Source organism: Lithobates pipiens, unplaced genomic scaffold (assembly GCF_037356315.1).
Source record: "Lithobates pipiens isolate NorthernLeopardFrog02 unplaced genomic scaffold, aLitPip1_a1.2 Scaffold_16, whole genome shotgun sequence".
NCBI classification, from domain to species: Eukaryota; Metazoa; Chordata; class Amphibia; order Anura; family Ranidae; genus Lithobates; species Lithobates pipiens.
The window spans coordinates 67,255,599-67,274,447 of NW_027507748.1; the positions used below are offsets into that span (position 1 = coordinate 67,255,599).

Below are 18,849 nucleotides of genomic sequence, written 5' to 3' on the forward strand. Positions count from 1 at the left end.
TGCCCCGAGGTTGAAATCTCAGAGTGCCAGGAAATTTTTGAATTTTAGGGTGTGTATTGCGATGAATTCCGTGAGGGGTGCAAGAAGATTGGACTTTGGTCCCGGTGGTCTGTAGCATAGTAGAACATAGGCATCTCCCCGTTCTGCGGCTCCGTGACACAATCGCCGGGTGACCCGCCAATTAAAGGGGGTGTACAGGTACGACCACCACTGCCATTATGCTAATGTATATCGCCATGCAGCAGTTAGCAAGTGGTTAAAGTGCCCCGTCCACCCATGCTCACACACAAAGGTGAACGATTGTGTCGATCCCCTGCAAAACAGGCAAACCGTGACCGTCCCACACGCGAGGTTCGCAGCAAACCTTATGTCATGGGCAGTTATTCTAGCACTCGATCTTCTCTGTAAATCTAAAGTGGTAACCTATAAAGGCTTTTAAAGCACCGGCCTATGGATGGTAAAATTTACGTAATTTGTCGCCATTCCACGGGCGTGCACAATTTTAAAAACCTGACATGTTTGGTACCCATTTACTGGCCGGGACATCATCTTTCATATTATAGGAAAAAAATGGGTTATGTATTTTTCTTTGCATTCAAATTTTTAAAAGTGGGGGCGTGGCTAATCAATGGCAGTGTGAGGACACTTGTCACCGCGTGGGGGACACAGATCTTTTTTTTACACTGTCAATTCCATGTCCAGGCAGGACTTACTGAGAGGAGACTGCAGCGGATTGGACTCGGCTGACATTCAGTCCTTCTCTCCTGCAGCAAGGTGTACACGATCAACCTCTCGGGACAGCATGGCACCAAGGTCTACTGCGCAGGACTCAGCGGGGCAGCCAACAGCTAAATGCAGCTATTCTCTTTCTGGCACCACTGCCTAATCCAGAGCACCTCCTCCACTGAGCACTATTCTCTCTGGTGTGCTTGTGTTATTAAGGGGCGATCCCCCTGCCAGCCTGCTCTGCTCTCCACTATAGGCCCCCCTGCTCCTCCGGCCACGTGTCCTCTTCTCTCCATGGTTGCGATGTCTGCTGTCTTGCTCTCCCTTCCCGCAAGACAGGACAAGGACTCTATGGTGCAAGGGCTGGTAACTTCTCTCAGGGGTGGCATTACAACAATCTTCTCTCAGGAGATACAAAAAACTGTCACCTCCAACGCTAATAGGTCTTTCAAGGTGAGTAGGTAACAGATGTCAGATAAAATGGTGGTGTGAAAGGTATATATGGTATCCCAAAACTAGGTGGATGCTGCCTTACTCAAATGGGGTAATCTGAAAGGAACTACAAGAAAAACAATATGTATTGTAGGGTTGTCTTTCACGTACTCTGGGGCTCAGTGCTTTTCATTAATTGCTACACATTGGGGAATCATTATCGTTGTGCAAAATTCATCGCAATAAAAAAAATTCAAATTTTATTTTATGTCTTTGGGGTCGTTTTGTCAGAGAATTTTTTGTTCTTTTTTTAATATAATTTTTGAAAAAATGTATTTGACATTTTTTTTTCTTCCATCTATCTTTGCCCATTCATGTCCACGGGGAAACCATTGTACTGCTCCCACCCTGGAAATTATGTCACTTGTCATCAGCCGTCTTCCTGAGTTTCCAGAAAGTGGATTCCCCATGGCACTGCGCTGGTTCCCTGAGGTCTGGTAAGTTGCCTGTGTGACATCGGGTGTTCACTGATTGGCGCACTGCAGCTGGCATCTGTTGGGGTTTTCCCCCTGTACCTGGCACCTCTGAAGCTTCTGGTCGGGTGATCCTAGTGTGCGGTTTTTGGACACCTCTGAGTGCCCAAATCCCTCCCCCCGCAGCTACTTCAGGCATGTAGGTGTGAGACATTGATTGAGCCACTAATCAATTCTGCATCCTTTTTTTTTGTTTTTGTTTATGTGTTTCTACACCTGTATACATCTGACTAAATATAAATGAATGTGCAATATATCATGGATTTTAATGAATCATCATTATTTATTTGTGTATTTATGATGGAGTTTATTGTTTTGGATATAGGTTTTTTTATATGGATTTTGTCGTTTTTTTTTATTAGTGCGACTATATATATATAGATTATTCAATGTCTTATTAATAATTTCTTATCAACCTTTTTTTTTCTCTATTCCGTGCCTTTGAGGGCGTGGCTTTTTTTTAAAACACAGTTTTCAATTCCACCATTCCCTATGAAAGAACTTGCCCATGGTGTACGAGACTAGCCTAGCTCTGAGGAAGGGGGTGCGCCCCCGAAACGTGTTAGCTGTACCCCGTGTGTTTATGGCCTTTTGTCAGTACCCACTTTTATACAACAATTTCTTATTGTTAAATTATCTCTAGTAATGCACTAGGTGTGCACGACTTCCATTTCTGTTTTTCTTGTAATCTTTTCTCAGGGGTGACAATACACTAGGTAAACAATCTTTCACTGTCCTTGAAGAGGCTGTCCCTGTTCTCTCTGATGATAGGGATGCTATCCTGCAGAGATTCACTTTAGAGGTCCTCCATGATAAATACAGGGATACTGTGCACCACCTCCAGCAGGATGACCTATTGAAATCGATCAGGTGTACAGGGTCAATATGCCCGCTGGTGTTGAATGTACTTTGCCTGGAGATGTGGCCTGACTAGCCATCTAGTCAGGCCACTAACAGTGGCCCGTTTCCACGATGGCAACACCACCGGCCTTCAAGTGCAACCACTTCTGGACCCCCTTCTTTGGGCCCACGGTCTAGAGAACTTTCTTACTCTCCCCATCTGTACCGATGCCATACGACCCGGGCTTCCCCGTGACGTATGGGTGACCCCGCCCCCCTCTGATGTAACACAGGCAGGTCTCCATTACATCAGAGGGGGGCGGGGTCACCCATACATCACGGGGAAGCCCGGGTTTCCCCTTGCGTCAGAGGGGGGCGGGGTCAGGTGACGGGTGGCCCCGCCCTCCGCATATAACAAACGTCAGGCCGCCGGGATCCCCGCAGTGTCTCCTCCATGGAGACAGAAGATGGATGGATTCGCTGCGCTGGATCAGATCAGCCATCGCTGGACCCCGGAGCGTCTCTGGATAGCAAGAGTGGCTTACCACCACTGGAATCTTTTTTATTTATTTTTTTTATAAAGGAATTTTTCAAAAGTGTGTTTGTCTTATTTAACTATTTTTTTCAATTTCTTTGTGAAATGGTAGGGGTACTTTTGTACCCCCTTACCATTTCAACCAGGGGGGGCCGGGATCTGGGGGTCCCTTTGTTAAAGGGGGCTTACAGATTCTGATAAGCCCCCCGCCCGCAGACCCCCACAACCACCAGCCAGGGTTGTGGGGATGAGGCCCTTGTCCTCATCAACATGGGGACAAGGTGCTTTAAGGGGTCACAGACTCCCAAAGCATCCTCCCAATGTTGAGGGCATGTGGCCTGGTATGGTTCAGGAGGGGGGGCACTCTCTCGTCGTCCCCCCTCTTTTCCTGCGGCCTGCCAGGTTGCGTGCTCGGATAAAGGGTTTGGTATGGATTTTTAGGGGGACCCCCACGTCAATTTTTTTTTAAATTTGACGCGGGGTTCCCCTTAATATCCATACCAGACCTGAAGGGCCTGGTAATTGAATTTGGGGGACCCCCTCGCTTTTTTTTATCAATGACTTTCAATGAATGTTCTCTGTATTACAGAGCCGACAATTTATAATAGCTGCGAGTGATTTTAAAGGAATTTTTCTTCCTGCATAAATGACACTTTGTGCAGGGATAGTTCTAAGCCCCAGAAACATGAGCCCCTTCACAGGCATACTATAGACACCCCCCCCCCCCCACGAAATTTAAAGGAATATTACACTTTTATTGTTTCACTTTAATCATTATTAAAATCACTGCTCCCGAAAAAAAACTTTTTTTTGCATTGATACATGTCCCCTGGGGCAGGACCCGGGTCCCCAAACACTTTTTAGGACAGTAACTTGCAGAATCGTTTCTCTCTGTCAAATCTTTTTTCTCTGTCGAATATTTTCTCTATATAATCTTGGACTAATAGAGGTAAGGTTAGGCACATTCGACCACAGGTTCTATAGACACAGATTGTTATTGTCAGAGTCACGTCGAACCTCCTATTCTATATCGAACTGTTGTAACAACGAAAACGAAAATAAAGCATTTATTTATGTCGGATCTTTCGTTTTTCTGATTCTGTGCTTTCGTTATCGTTTGTCAAAACGAAAACGTAAATACCTGAAATTCGGACAAAAATGCATTCGGACGAAAACTAATGCACATGTCTACTATACAGTATAGCCAGCCACCTACCCACACGTATTCACTGTAATGGTCTTCTTACAGATCCCATACAAATCCGTAATGGCACTCAACAGGAGTGCCCTCTCTTTCTCCTCTGTTGTATGTATTGTCCATGGAGCACCTCGCTACTGCTTTACTCCAAAATCCAAACATTCAAGGTCTATCCATAGGACATTATAAACTTTAGCTCTATACAGATGATCTCTTATTATATATGACCAACCCTCATATTTTTATCCCATCCATTGTTGGGGTATTTCAGGAGTTTGACGAGGTAATTTTAAAGTTAACTATGATAAGGCTACCTCCGACCACCATCTCTAACATTTAAATACATTTTCCTTTCTGCTGGCAACATACAGCTATAAAACACCTTGGTGTTCAAATTCCGACTGTGCAGTCTTCTACTGCTGACCTTAACTTTATTCCCTTGTTGTACACTTGCCTTCAGTCATGACAAACCTTACATTTCGTGGTTCACCCATATGAACATAGTCAAAATGGATATTCTGCCCAAACTCTTTTACACGTTTCATGCTCTTCCAGTCCCCTAGCCATCAATCAAGCCATTTGCTCATACATATTGTGGAATAAAAAACCCAGAATCAGTCACTCTATGCTTTCTTTACCTAAAAGAAGAGAAGGGGTAGTCTTGCCACAGATAGCGTTATACTCTCAAGCAGCATCCCTATGTAGAATAATGGATTGGTATCATAGCCAGTCAACCAAACTTGGGTGCATATTGAGGATGCTCTACTCGCTTTGGATCTCACCTCCTTACTTTCGACTGACCCTATCCATAGACCCTCAACAGATCTACTGACTGTTACCCATGCCACTCTGTGCATTTGGGACCATTATTTGAGTAAGGGATTACTTTCATTAAGACTGAGCCCCTTGAAGCAATTAGTGGGCAACACATCTTTCGTCCTATTAGTAGCTGTAGATTTTTCTCTTGGCTTAGAAGTGATAACCCTATATTGTGCCATACGTTGCCAGTAGCTACACTCCTCTCACGGGTCCTCCCAAATTGCCATAATCCACGGGGTGCTTGGTTCAAACATATGCAGATACAACACTTCCTTAGCCAATATCCTTTCTCGGCTTCTCTCATTAGAACACTCACGTTTTTTGGGTTATTACGCTCCCAATCCTCCAGACCCGATTATCCACTCTACCAGATATACAAAATCCTAGTGCAAAAATCCTTTTCACACTTATTAATGTCCAAATGGGAACAGGAAGTGTACCAGCAGATGATCTCAATTGGACCAAAATATTGGCATTGTCTTACAAAACTTTTAACATCTTCAGTTGCCAAAGTACATAATTACTGCATACCTCCCCAGATGGTATCACTGTCCCTCGATCCTTCATAAATTTGACCATCCCTGATGCCTATAGGCACTGTTTTCCGGCTCCTGGCGCTATGCTACACATCTTGGGCACACAAATCTGCCCCAGCTACTGTATTTTCTCTGGTGCCGGGCTCCTAAAAAACAGGCCAAAGAAGTTTGATTAGGCATTTTCTGATCGCAGCCCCATCTATTATAGCCAGGTGCTGGCGTCAAACTGACCTGCTTACTTTGGATGGTTGGGCTTGTGAAATGGATCAGATTGAATCTTTAGAAAGTATGATAGCATTGGATGATGACAAAAATCAGACTCTCAGTCTTATGTGGACTGTCTGGAATCATTTTCAGTATTCTTCTAAATTTTCATACTTTTACCTCTTCTACAGGTTAATTAAGTCGTTGCCTGGAATTCACCACCCACTTCCCTACACCTTTGTCCCCGTTTCCCCTCCCTTACTTTTGTTTTCTTCTTTTTATTCCCTTCTCCCCCCTCTTCTTCCTCATATTTCCTTCTGCCATCTTGCTTTTCTATTTGTCCCTTTTTTTCTTCCTTTGTTAACACGTGCTTATGCTTCTAGTCTGTGCTCTAATACCCTCTGGACTAGGGTCTCCTTGCCAGTTTTACACCTACTCGTCTATTTATAGATACTGATTGTATCGCTGTTATATACTACCCGCTAATGTGGAAATGGCTTTGTAGGCACTATATTTGCACACTGTTATTATGATTTATGTTTTGTCTACACGTCTCGTTATACTTGCAAACTTTAATAAAACAGATTAAACATTAATAAAATAAATAAGATAAAATAATTGAAAAACTGCTGCGCATTTACCATGTGACAAACTTCTAAACCCACCATTTTATTCACTAGGGCCTCTGTTTAAAAAAAAAAAACAACACACACACATATATATATATATATATATATATATATTATTTTTTTGTTTGGGAAGTAAGCACGGGAGAATCAGGTGCGCTAAAACTCTTAATTAAATAATTTTTTTATTTTATTTACAGTTGTGTTCAAAATAATAGCAGCGTGTTTAAGAAGTAGTAAAGCTCAAAATCCCCAGACGACATCCTATCGTGACGAAACGCATAGGGAGGAGCCTGCTGGTAAGAGGATTTAATACTCACCTTGGTGCGATTCATCTTGGACTTGGGATCTTTCCACTGTTGTCGTGTCTGGAGCAACTTTTACACTTTATGGACTTTGTTTCATGTATTTGGTTGAGATCGACAAATACACTGCCTTATACTATTATCTGTTTGGAGTATTAATTTGCACTTCTTTATGATCTTTTTCACATATCAGCATGTGTTTTCATTAATGCATCGTGTTTTAAGATTTAATGATTACAATACTCACACATATATATTTCTTATTATTGTTTTGGTGTCTGCTTTAGCTTTTTTTCTAAAGCCCCGTACACACGAGAGGACTTATGTCCGACCAGACTTCCGAAGGAGTTCTGCCGGAGTTCCGACAGAGTTCTGACGGACTTTTCGACTGAGCGGACTTGGCCACACACAATCACACCAAACTCCGACGGATTCGAACGTGATGACGTACGACTGGACTCGAATAAGGAAGTTCATAGCCAGTAGCCAATAGCTGCCCTAGCGTCAGTTTTAGTCCGTCGGAATAGCATACACACGAGCAAATTTTTCGGTAGGAACTGGGTCCGGCGGAGTTCCGTCGGAAAAATTTGAAGCATGTTCCATTTTCTAAAGTCCGTCAGACTTTTGCGAATCAAAAGTCCGTTGCAGCCCACACACGATCGAATAGTCTGACGGAATCATTCCGTCGGACTTTGGATGTTGAAAAGTCCGCTCGTGTGTACGGGGCTTAAGAGTTTTTTCACCATTACTCTTAGTCTTATAAAAATATTGTTTTCTTTCTATTTTCAATTTATGTACAATAGAGTATATAACACTGCTTTGAGTGTATAAGTGGGAATTATTTTAGCTACATGTTATTTATTAGGGATTTTTCACTTTAATCTCTCTTATCATTAATTAGTGTTGCACTTATATTTTTTATTTTCTATTTGGAGTTTGGTATCAGGCTTTACAGTGCTGGCAGCTTTGTATTATTTGACTGTTTTCTCTAGCGCAGCGTTTACCTCTTTGGTTTTATTCGAAATTTGTTATTACTTTACAGAAAGTGAAGAAAAAAACAGCAGTCTGCATTTTTCTTTACAAACTCAAACATTTACTGTATAAACTGAAAAATGCCTAAAGATTTAGCTTTCCACAGAATCACTGAACTAATATTTAGTTGTAGAACACGGTTTCTGAGAACTGCTTCACATCTGTGTTGCATGGAGTCGACCAACTTCTGGCACCTGTGAACAGGTATTCCAGCCCAGGATGATTGCACTACATTCCACAATTCCTCTGCATTTCTTGATGTTTCCCCACAAGTTTTCTATTGAATTAAGGTCCGGGGCTTCTGCTGGCTACTCCATGACATTAATATTGTTGGTCTGGAACCAAGATGCTGCTCACTTAATGGTGAGTTTGGGGACGTTGTTTTGTTGAAACACCCATTTCAAGGGCATTTCCTCTTCAGCATAAGGCAACATGACCTCAAGTATTATGATGTATTCAAACTGATCCATGATCTCTGGTATGCGAAAAATAGGCCCAACACCACAGTATGAGAAACCTACCTATTATTATGATGCTTGCACCACCATGCTTCACTGTCTTCACAGCGTACTGTGGCTTGAATTCTGTGTTTGGGGGTCATCTGAAACTGTGGCCCCCTAGACCCAAAAAGAACAATCTTGCTTTCATCAGTCCACAAAATGTTGCACCTATTCTCTTTAGGCCACTAAATGTGTTCTTTGGCAAATCGTACCCTCTTCAGCATGTTGTTTTTATCAACAATGGGACTTTGCGGGGACTTCTTGCATATAGCTTGACTTCACATAGGCGTCTAATTGTTACAGTACTCACAGGTAACTTTACACCTTCTTTCATCACCCTGGAGCTGATCATTGGCTGAGTCTTTACCATTTTGGCTATCCTTCAATCCATTCAAATGGTAGTTTTCCATTTTCTTCCACGTCTTTATGGTTTTGGTTGCCATTTTAAAGCATTTGAGATCATTTTAGCTGAGCAGCCTATCAGTTTCTGCATTCTTTATAAGATTTCACTTCTCCAATCAACTTTTTAATCATCCTTAAAGTGTTACTAAACCCACAACAGTAAAATCTGTCTGTATATGCAGTAAAGCATGCTTGTTATACTCAATGTGGAACCTAAGATGTTAATCCTCTGCATTGTGTAAAAAGGCTGTTTGATCCTGTATGCACAGATCCCCCCCTTCTTCCACTGACTCCTGAACATGTCTGGATAATACAAAGTCTTTGAAGTCAGGCTGCACATGTTCAGTTTGCTGTGTATTGCTAGAGAGGTTTTTCTTTCTTATTAGTGTGCATCTGATCAGCACAGGGCCAATCAGAACTGTCCAGACAGAGGGTCAGGGGTCCTGGATCCTGATAGGACAGCCAGTGTGGTATGAAAACTCCTCCTACAAGCTTTACAAGGAACTGATATAAGTCACAAGACTTATATATACTGCTGAGGAGAAAAGGTATTTAGCAGTTTACATTTACTAAAATAATTGCATTTTCATGTTCTGTGTACTGTGGGAGACCAGATATAGTGAATGCAGGGTCCTTGATTTAGTAACACTTTAAATAAGGGCCACCTGTTTGACACCCATTTTTTCACAGACTGAATGACCTCAGTAATTGAACCCTGCACTATTATTTTGAACACACCCCTTTCAATTAACGATTCAATTATACAGATCCAGCAGCTTGCATGTCATGACTATTGGTTTTCTATTACTCTGCTACACCTACTAGTAAATTATTTGCCATGTAGAAATTCAATTTATACCAAAAACAGTGACTGATCTGGTTAGTGATGTTGGATAGTGATGGCCGAACGGTTCGCCCGACGGTTGTTTCGCAGCGAATTTCAGCTGTTCGCGATTCGCCCGATCGGCGGACTATTGCCGCCGTTCGCCCGGCGGACTTCGGTGTTTACTGTGTAAAAGAACTTTGACCTATGATGACACATCCATCATGGGGTACAGGACAGCCAATTGAGACATTACAGCACATGGACACTTGGACACTCCCCCTAACTTATAAATACACTCGATCCGGCAGCCATTTTACATTCTTTCTTCTGTCACTATAGGGAGAGGTTGCTGTGTGGAGCAGGGAGAGATTGCAGTGACCCAAATCGCTAGCTATTTGGTACACAAAAGTTATTTTCAGGACTGGTATAGGTGTTAGGTGTATATAGGTTTGCTGTGCTAGTGATTGTTGCAGCAGCCTGAGTGTCTTTTGTCAGTTTAGAGAAAGGGACAGGACGATGTGTGCTGCAGGGACATTCAGTTTAGTCATTAGCTGTTACTATCAGGTCCACAAAAGTGCTATTCCAGTTATTGTTCCAGCAGCCTCTGTTTTGTCAGTTTATATAGGGACAGGCAGGAAGCAGTGTGTGAGGCAGTGAGGGTCAGTTTAATCAGTAGCTGTTACTATATTAGGTCCACAAAGGTTCTTTTCAGGACTGGTATCAGTGGTATGGTAATAGGCTTGTACACGTATAATATTCTTTCTTCCAAATATAGAAAGAATATTATACTTGACTGCTGCCCTTCTGCTGCAGTCTGCTAATCACTTACAACCTACTTGTTCCACAAAGGTCCTTATAAGGACTGGTGTATAGGGTACTACAGTACATAGGGTTGAGTGAGGTACAGTCTGCCATTCTATAAGGACTGGTATAGGTCCACAATACATAGGGTTGAGGTGCACTACTGCTGACAGCTGCTCTATACTGTAGCAGTCCTTCATCGGTATAGGGACTGACGTACAGTCTGCTAATCAGTCACAACCTACTTGTTCCACAAAGGTCCTTATAAGGACTGGTAAGGTATAGGGTACTACAGTACATAGGGTTGAGTGAGGTACAGTCTGCCATTCTATAAGGACTGGTATAGGTCCACAATACATAGGGTTGAGGTGCACTACTGCTGACCGCTGCCCTATACTGCAGCAGTCCTTCATCGGTATAGGGACTGACGTACAGTCTGCTAATCAGTCACAACCTACTTGTTCCACAAAGGTCCTTATAAGGACTGGTAAGGTATAGGGTACTACAGTACATAGGGTTTAGTGAGGTACAGTCTGCTATTCTATAAGGACTAGTATAGGTCCACAATACATAGGGTTGAGGTGCACTACTGCTGACCGCTGCCCTATACTGCAGCAGTCCTTCATCGGTATAGGGACTGACGTACAGTCTGCTAATCAGTCACAACCTACTTGTTCCACAAAGGTCCTTATAAGGACTGGTAAGGTATAGGGTACTACAGTACATAGGGTTGAGTGAGGTACAGTCTGCCATTCTATAAGGACTGGTATAGGTCCACAATACATAGGGTTGAGGTGCACTACTGCTGACCGCTGCCCTATACTGCAGCAGTCCTTCATCGGTATAGGGACTGAGAGTTTTGTCACAGGGTCATTTAAAAAATGACAGGCAGAGGAAGAGGCAGGCCCTTCCGCAGGGGTGGTAGGGGTAGGGCAGGAGCAACAGGCTTGAGCCAAAGTGGGAAGTTGCAAAAGGTGCGTTCAATTACTTTAAAGGACGCACCAGACTTGGTTGAGTGGCTCACTCAGCCTTACTCTTCTACACCCTCCTCATCCTCTCGATCTGCACCCTCTTCTTCACTCTCTGCTATGTGCACCCCCAAAGACACCAACAACACCACCACCACCACATACCTTCCGCTTGAGTCACAGGAATTATTTTCTGATCCATATCAAGACATTTCTGATGCGCAGCCACTCTTGGTATTGGATCAGGAAGAGGAGGTAGCAACAACCGCTACTCAGCAGTCTGACGACAGTACCCAGATCAGCCCAAGGAGGAGGTTGGTCCCCGGTGTTGCTGCCTACTCCGAGATCTCTACTTATAGCGGTGGGGAAGGTGACGTCGATGATGACGTGTCTAGTGATGTCACGTGGGTGCCCACAATAGAGGAAGAGGAGGGGAGTTCAGAGGGAGATATGGACCAGCAGATAGGGAGGAGAAGCAGGAATAACTTACATTGCACAGGAGGGATAAAGCAGACTGCAAATGTATCAGGAGCAAGTCATCAACCATGTGCGGTCACATCTGGCGCTCCCAGGACACCGGCACATGGCTCCGCAGTGTGGGCTTTTTTTAACGTGTCCGCTGCTGACAATAGCGTTGCCATCTGCAATCTTTGCAGTCAACGCATTAGTCGCGGTAAGCCCAACACTCACCTAGGGATGACCGCCTTAAGAAGGCACATGAGCAGCCATCACCGAGCCCAGTGGGAGCAACAGAACACACAAAGCCACACTCCAGGCTCTCACCGTCCAGCCTCGTCTTCTACTTCTCATTCTCCTCTCTCCTCACAATTGTCCTCCAATCCACCTTCCATCACGCCAAGCTCACATTTTTCTGCAAAAAGGCAGGCTTCCGTGGGCCTAATGTTCGAGCGTAAAAAAATGATGACGCCGGATAACCCTCTCGCCCAACGGTTGACGGCTGGCTTGTCAGAACTCATAGCCCGCCAACTACTGCCATATAAACTGGTGGACTCGGAGGCCTTTTGCAAATTTGTGGCCATTGGAACACCACAATGGAAGGTCCCAGGAAGGAAGTATTTCTCACAGAAGGGCATCCCAGAGCTATATGGCCATGTTCAGCGGCAAGTGAATGTATCTCTGGCACACAGTGTCGATGCCAAGATACATCTGACCACAGACACGTGGTCTAGCAAACACGGGCAGGGAAGGTATATCACTTTTACTGCCCACTGGGTGAACCTTCTGACGGCCGTCAAGCATGTAACCTGTGGCACCCGTCTAGATTTGGTTTTACGGATTGCATGCAGGCCTGGCTCTTCTTCTCCTCCTTCTCCTCCTCCTCCATCCTCCTCCCTCTCCTCCTGGGTTGACTCCTTCTTTTCCGATGCCAGAACCTATTCGACATGCCAGGTGAGACGTTGCCATGCCGTGCTGCATCTGTTGTGCCTGGAAGCCAAGAGCCACACTGGCCCGGCACTCCTTTCAGCTTTGCGTTCACAGCCAGATCAGTGGCTAACACCGCTCAATTTGACAGTTGGTAAAGTGGTGTGTGACAACGGTGCCAATCTGCTTAGCGCATTGAAACAGGGCAAAATCACGCACGTGCCATGCATGACACACGTCTTAAACTTGGTCGTGCAACGATTCCTTGTCAAATACCCTGGGGTCCAGGACATCTTGCGCCAGGCAAGGAAAATCTCGGCCCATTTCAGAAGATCTTACACGGCCATGGCTCGCCTTGCTGACATTCAGTGGCGACACAATCTGCCGGTCAGACGTCTTATTTGCAATTGCCCGACGCGATGGAACTCAATCTTCTATATGCTTGATAGGCTGCTCCAGTTGGGCGCCCCCTATACATGAGTGGCAGGTCCATAGAACTCCATTTCAGAAACCTTCATCCTTCATGGGCTTGTTGCATATATACACAGAGCCTAGAGACACTGGGACCTGTGTAATTATTCACTGTCGTTACTTGTATTTGATGTTTGTAATGTTTGCAATAAAATATGTATTTGTGATCATGCTGATTTACAACTTGTGACAACTGTTTTGTGATCTTCAGGCTGAAAGTGCTGCCGTGAAAGACATGTTGGAGAGTAATGTCCTTGATACTTACCTGGGGAAACATTGGGGAATTAAGTTGGCTATAAATGCAGCTGTCACTGTACTCCGAGTAGACCAAGTAAGTAGTAAAAAACAGTAACGCGTCATAGCAAGAATAACTTTTTTTTTATATCAACATGTAAATTTTATATTCCCATAGAGCAGTAAAATATTTCCAGTTTCTTACATGGCATTGCTATGTTGAGTCTTTCTGTGGTATATGACAAAGTCAGGGGGAGGTGGGATTACTGCCTGTGGATTATTTTTTTTTGCTTATTGTTGTAAGTTGGTATAAAACCTGGTTAGGAGGGGAATTGTTACTTGGTCATGTTATCATTAAAAGAAAAGAACAATGGCGCTCAGTCAATCGATGTGAATCACATGCTTATTCAAACTGAATATATTGAATAAGATGTAATAAATCTCAGTAAAATGTCTTCATAAGACAACTGTCCAGCAAAAATGTTTTTTTAAAGTCACATACAAGGTGCTCACAGGTATACAATCAGTCCAAAATGCTGGGTCTTGCTGGACAGACAAGGGATAATGTATGCAAGTCCACAGAAGGCTGCTTTTCTCTGGAGTGAAGCCAGCTCAAGTCATATAAAAAAAAAACAAATAGAAAAGGGACCACTCTGTTAATTTTTATTATGGATAAATGCAGCTTTTACTGAGTGGCGCTTTTCTATTTGTGTGTGGTGTGTTTTTTTTTTCTTCATGTTATCATCCATTAGTATAATAAGTGCCAGTAAAAACTCCTTTTTACTTTTTATGTTCTTGAGTATTTATTCCCCCCAAGTATAGGCATACTTTAATGTGTGCCTCACCAATCAAAAACATGTTAAGCGTATGTCTGCAATACATGCACACTTTCCAATGTTCTGTTTTTTAACAGCTGAAAATATGGAAATACCTGTTGTACTGCCAGAAATCCAGTGAGCTCCAAACTGTAGTCGGCTGACAATGCCATCTCTGGTGCACTGAAATCCTTATTAGTGTGGTCATCCCTACCGGAGTTCTTCATTATTGGACTACAGAAAATCCCTTTTATGCTATGGGATATGTGGCAATAAATGCCCCCCCCCCTTTCACTATTTCAATCAGTGGTTAGTGGCCGTGCTGTTAGGTAAAATAAAGTCACTTTACCAAGGAGCAGCAAACCCCTTTCTTCCTGCTTCTCACTGGTCATATAAGGTATAGAGCCATTCTGATTGTCTCTGTGCATTCAGTGTTTGATCTGTGCTATCTAATAGTGTGTGAGAATGCGCCTGGTGCACACTCCCACTGTATAAGCAAGGATGTTTATAAACCTCATGTTTGGTATAGCAGATTTCTCATCTGGCCAATTAACTACACTGGGCAGTGGTTGTTTCTAAAGATGCACACTTTTGGGTTTCCTTAGATCACATCACGCTGTCCTCAGGTGTGAGTGCAGGCTAATGCCGCACCACAGAACGCCGGACAATTCGATTGTGTGTGGGCTCCAGTGTACTTTTTCATCGTAAAGTCCGGCGGACTTAAAGTAGTTTTGACTTAAAATTTGTCCGCCGGACTTGGCTTTCAGTGGACAATCCGTTCGTCAGTGTGCTAGTCCGGCGGACTAAGAATGACGCATGCTCTGAAGCAAATACGAGAAGGAAGCTATTGGCTACTTCCTTCTCTAGTCCCGTCGTACGTGCTGTACGTCATCACGTTAGAAATAGCCGGACTTTCGGAGTGTCCGTGTGTAGCCAAGTCCATTTGTTATGAAGTCCGCTGGATTGTTTGCTGGACCAATTCCACCGGACAATTTGATCGAGTGTACGCGGCATAAGACATCCCAAAAGCTTATATCTTTTAATAATCTAAGTTATCCAATAAGGGCAATCCCTTCACTCAAAAAAGTTCTCCTTCATTGATTGATGGCTAACATGGTACAATACTATTGCTGATATCATGAAATATATTTTGGTATTTTTCTTTTGCCACGTAATGTGATCGCTATGTAATGTCTTTTCATACTCTTAATCATGATGTTGAGAATGATGAACAGAAGAAACTGATTTCACTGGACTCTGATGGGGAACATGCTGCTCTTTGTTTTTTATTTATTTTGTTCATGCTGAATTGTTTAAAACCTTGTAGATTATAATGGCTAAAGCGGCCGGTGGACCAAAAACCCCAAAGCAGCAAGGACACTGGGATAAAGATGACTGGCAGGATGAACCTGATAATTAGGTGCTATTGTGGTGCAATGCACGGAGTGCACACTGCATGGAAACGCTTCACTACTAACCGCCTGGTGTTCAGTGTGTTACTAAAACTGTAGTAGGATAACACAATGTATAAATCTGATTGTGCAGCGACTTTAGTATGAACGTAAATCTCAAGATTGCACAACTGTGTCACTTTAAGCACTGCATGACCTTTCCAGAACTTACTGCCACAGAATCTAACATGGGTATAGAAATGTGCTTTTAAAGTGTAACTCTAGCCAAAAGCTTTGAATAGAGTGGAGAAGAGTGGAACATTTGTCACATCTTGTGGAGGCTGTTTTCATAATTTCCTGTCCCATTGACAATCATGTCCCTGGGACAGGAAGTGAGCAAAAAATCAGCATTGGGGCCACATATGGCAATACAAGCTGACAGATTCCAAACCTGTGCTCTATCCAGAGATACTTGTTAAACACGAGACTGTCATTTTAAAATCTCATTGGACTCCACTGTAATATAAATAAAAAAAAAAAAACGGCCCTTATGGTGTGTTTCTTTGATTTGAGCCTTATGTCTCCCCAACAATACTTATGGCTCTGTGGTTTCAAAAGAAGCTGCTCTACGTGTTAAGTAACCTATTAGTTTTTTTTTAATGAATTTAAATTTGTTTAAATTGCAACAGAATTGGGAGGTAGTGTTGGTTTATGGTCCTTTCTTCCTCCCTGCAAAATAAAGGCATAATGTGCGTCGTCCCCACAGCAGGCCACATCCATCTTCGCCTGTCTTCCTTCTGGGGCCGTGTACTCCGGCGCTGTGACTGGCCGGAGCCATGTGACGTCACTCCTGCGCATGCACGCAGGAGCCGCCGATCGCATCACACTTGCCTGAAGAAACGGCACGCGTGGCCGTTCCTTCAGAGAGCATGCGCCGATGACATCGTCGGTGCAATGTAAACATTAAATATCTCTTGAACGGCGCACGTTTAATAGATATTTTCAGTACCTATAGGTAACCTTTATTCTAGGCTTGCCTATAGGTGCAACTTCCACAGAGAGGTGCACAACCTCTTTAAGAAATGGTGATCTGGTTTACATAAACCAGCTATTATGTTTAACCTTCAGTTGGATGATCCCTACAATTTCATGGCTATTGGCAACACAGCAGAAAGAAAAATATTTTGTTTAGCAGTATGAACAGATTACATTTTTTATTGGCTTAGTTAAAAGGTATAGGGCATAGCTTTTACCAGTTTTTTTATATAAAGGATTGGGTGTGCTTTTTTTCCTTTTTATTTTTTTGTTAATTTATCAGTGCCAATATGAATTAAAAAATGGGATGGGGCATATATACAGAACTGCTGTTAGAAATCATCATAGGGCCCCGTACAGCCTACCTGACAGCCCTGTGGTGTAGTTAAGCAGGACTTTGGTGAAATATCAGGGGTCTAAACCCTTGATGTCTCACTTTTGAGACCGAGATTGAGAACATAGAATTATCTCAATCCCTTTCTCTGCAGCATCAGTCGCACTTCAGAATGAATGAGCACAAGAGGCTTGCTGTTCATTAACAAACTGAAGCATAGAATACAGTTTACTATGGTTCAGTCATGAATGAACACAGGCGCAATTGGTACTAATGACTTAGTGTGTTCATTCAGGAAATGAAGAGGCTGGTAAACATGACATTTCCTGCCCCCCCCCCCCCCCCCGTGTCGCACAAAGGGGGATTGGAGCTTCAGAAAGGGGGAGGTAAGATTGTGAGGGAGGTACCGGGGGGAGGAATTGCTGGAACTGATAGTCCTGTGACTCCCCTGCAGCAGCTGAAACTGCACTGCTGGGTGGGGGATGGGGACGTATCCACAGAGGATTTGGTTCCAGTAATTTTTCCCTCCCTGCTGCTCCAGTGAACTGCCTGCATTCTAAATTGAATAGGCATCCTGTTGAAATTATGGGGGTGTACAGAAGGGCTGGTGGTAACCCCTATAAGCGGCCCTGCATATATAGCATACCTGTCTTATAGAAAATGTATTTGTTTTAGTTCATTGGCAATGTTATTTTGGTGATATTTAATAAGCTTTGAAATTAAATATACTCTTTTGTTTCTTCTCTTCTATTAGATTATCATGACAAAACCTGCAGGTGGTCCAAAAGCACCAGCAGGTAGAAAGGACTGGGACGATGACCAGGATGACTGAACCCCCTCCGTATTTATCTGTGCTTTTCTCCTAGCTCTTATGGACTGTCTTACCAGTGTGTTTCATACTCGGCTGCAGCTGCCCCTTGAGATTTTGTTCACTTAAGTTAAAATACTGTACAATAAAGTACCAACTCACTCTACAAATGTTTTTATATGGCTTTTTTCTGTGTTTTTCCTTTTCTCAGATCTTCACGAACCAATCTGCCTACCGTATATACTCGAGTATAGGCCGACCCGAGTATAAGCCGAGGCCCCCAATTTACCCCCAAAAAACTGGGAAACCTATTGACTCGTGTATAAGCCGAGGGTGAGATATGCCTGTCCATCCCTGTGTGTGTCCGTCCATCCCTGTGTGTCCGTCCATCCCTGTGTGTCCGTCCATCCCTGTGTGTGTGTCCATCCATCCATCCCTGTGTGTGTGTCCATCCATCCATCCCTGTGTGTGTGTCCATCCATCCATCCCTGTGTGTGTGTCCATCCATCCATCCCTGTGTGTGTGTGTGTGCGTCCATCCATCCATCCATCCCTGTGTGTGTGTGTGTGTGTGTGTGTGTGTGTGTCCATCCATCCATCCTATCCCTGTGTGTGTGTGTGTGTGTCCATCCATCCATCCATCCCTGTGTGTGTGTGTCCATCCATCCATCCCTCCCTGTGTGTGTGTGTGTGTCCATCCATCCATCCGTGTGTGTGTGTGTGTGTGTGTGTGTGTGTGTGTGTGTGTGTGTGTGTGTGTGTGTCCGTGCAGCCTTGTGTGTCCAGCCTACCTGTGTCCCGAGCCTCCGTCCGGTCCCGTCCCGAGCCTCCGTGTCGTCCCGTCCCGAGCCTCCGTGTCGTCCCGTCCCGAGCCTCCGTGTCGTCCCGTCCCGAGCCTCCGTGTCGTCCCATGCCAGGATCGCCGCTCTTCGTCGGCGCCCTGGCGGCCATTCCCCTGTTCAAAAGCCGCGCCTCCGCCTCCGCCTGTGATAGGCGGAACACTCAATTTCCCAGCAGTCTGTGTTCCGCCTATCACAGACATCCTCTCATCCTCGTCCGTAGTACGAGGATGAGCCGATGTCCGTGATAGGCGGAA

At 44.0% G+C, this 18,849-nt stretch overlaps 1 long non-coding RNA gene across 1 annotated transcript; it reads left to right on the plus strand.

Moving 5' to 3' along the window:
• Nucleotides 1-13,319: 13,319 nt before the first annotated feature.
• Nucleotides 13,320-17,924, plus strand: LOC143984255 (uncharacterized). Its single transcript, XR_013274747.1, has 3 exons — nucleotides 13,320-13,468; nucleotides 15,514-15,606; nucleotides 17,701-17,924. It is a non-coding gene; the product is annotated as an uncharacterized LOC143984255 (long non-coding RNA).
• Nucleotides 17,925-18,849: the final 925 nt, after the last annotated feature.